Raw genomic sequence first — 2,500 nt, 5'->3', positions numbered from 1 at the left:
CCCGGTTGTTTTAGATGAAATTGAATATTTAGAAAACCAATTTAATTGATTAATTAACTGTTCAACTTAAAGGAAACACAAATTACTTGATTGTTTAGGGTATATAAATCAGCTGTTTATAGAATTTATTCAACTCTGATGAAACCCGTATGTTAGCGGGTGAAAGCGCTCAGTTTGTTTTTTCTGGATGGCCATTAAACCTGTTCTTGCATTCGTGACGTGTTGTTTTTTCTAATTTACCAGTTCCGTTATCTCAGTTTGTTACTGTTCGTACTTGGCAACCCGTTTTTCGTGTGCAGGAGAGTGGATAGTGGTCATACCTACTGTGTTTACGTGGATTAAAACTTACTGTTTTTGAACTATGGAGCAGTTACTCCAGCAACAGCTGATTATTACACAAAAACTGTTAACCTGTGTGAGAGAAAAACGTACTGCTGTAATAGGAGACAACGATAATATCACTGATGTCAACACAAATATCTCACTTTCGGAAAGTGAGGAACGCTTATTTACTCTACATTCTACCCCCGGAACTTCAAGGGTTAACCCAACAGCCAGCAATGGTCCGAAAGATTTTATTGGCGTGGATACGGTGCGCGCTACAAGCGGAAGTGATGGGCACGTATTCGGTAGGCCGAATCAACATTCGTACGCTGGTGAGGGCTCTCATGGTGGACGGAGAAATTTATCAGTGATTCCTGGTATTAACGAAGTGCTTTCAGCACCGACTTTTGGACAAATTAATCACGGTAACGAAAGAGGTACTTTAAACCAGCAGTTAAAAGAATTCAAAAGGACTTTACGAAAATTCAAAAGCCTACAAATGGACAATGTATTTTTGGAACGGTCTTTGGAACTTAACCACGTACCAAAAGGGCTTAGGATTTTCAAAGTCCCGTTTGGTTTTGAAAAGAATAGTGACATCTTTGATGAACTTATTAAACTTTTTGACGACACAGGTAAAAACTTGATAAGGCTTATTATAAAAAATAACAATGTCAAGTTAACACAATTGAGTGAAACTCTAACTGTATTAGATAATAGTATTAGGAAAGATTTACTGTATGAAAGTAACAAGTTCAAGTTAGATAATATTTTACTTGATATTAATGATTTTGTTAGTAAAGGTTTGGATAATAAAAATGAAAAATTATTAAGAGACACAAAGGATTATTCGAGCAACCGGGCATATGCGCATTTTAATGATTACAAGAGATGTTTGAATGTTGTTAACAATGTTGGGAACAATGCTGTGCAAGGCTCTAACTATAAAACAGGCTTTAGAAACAATAGTAGAGTTAATGATAATGAAGAAATGCAACATATAGACAATGGAGAATTTAACAGTTTTGAGGAACCTTTTTTAGAAGAACAAACACTACGAAGATCAGAACGCCTCAAAGGGCGTTATCAGGGTCAACACCAGAATCACCACTATCAAACACATTACAGGAACAGCAGGTTCAGGCAAACATAGTACCAACAAGTACAAATAATGGATGCATACCTGAAAATGTATTAAATGCTAGTTCTTTAACACAAAAACTAACAAATGTTGATCAAATGATTTCTGAACAAGGTGTTCAGGCACAAGACAAATTTACAACTCAAATGATAATTTATGATAGATTGTCACCTGTTGAATTTAGTAATACACACGATGTAAGTATGAATATACAAAATTCAAGTGTTACTTCACCAGCTTTTTTCAGAAATAGTTTTGAAATAAACACAGATAGTTTAGAAACTCTAGAGTGTGATATTATTAGAGAAGGAAATTTCTCAGTTTATAATTTCACCGAAAAAAAGCTGGATAATAACTTGATTTTACTTTTTAAAAAAGGATTCAAATTTGTTCCTACTTTTAAACCAGATTTGGGACTTATTTTATTGAATTTTAAAGCTTACGTGAGACTACTAAATTTACAAATGTATTTTAAGGGTAAATCTGAAAACTCTAATTTTGATAGAGGACTTACTTTGAAGAGAAGTAGCACCTTTATTCCACCAAACAACCAGATTATTTACCTTTTTGAAATGTTTTGTGAATGGCAACTTAGAAAAGCATGGAAGGAAACGCATTTTTTAGAAGATAATTTAACTGAGGCAGAAAGGTTTTGTCTAAGAGAACTAGCCACAAGTAATGATTATAGGGTGATGAAACCTGATAAAGGGGGAGGTGTAGTTATTATGAAAACAGTGGATTATACAAACAAAATTTGTGATATGCTGGGTGATGTAAGTATATACAAAGCAGTCTCTAAATATGACATTATGAAAGCCTATTCTAAGGTAGACTGGCTGTTATACGAATTATTAATGGATGGAGATATTTCACAACCAGAATATGAATACATGTCAGTTGATTTTCCAGTCACACCCAGCATATTTGGAATACCAAAAATACACAAGAGTGTAACCAATCCTCCCTTTAGACCGATTGTGGCAGCAAAACATTCGAAATTAGAGGCGATTGCACATTATATTGACACAATGTGTA

This window comes from Protopterus annectens, chromosome 3.part1 (assembly GCF_019279795.1).
Source record: "Protopterus annectens isolate FY-2018-M chromosome 3.part1, PAN1.0, whole genome shotgun sequence".
In the NCBI taxonomy this organism is placed as follows: domain Eukaryota; kingdom Metazoa; phylum Chordata; order Ceratodontiformes; family Protopteridae; genus Protopterus; species Protopterus annectens.
This window is presented reverse-complemented; position numbering follows the sequence as displayed.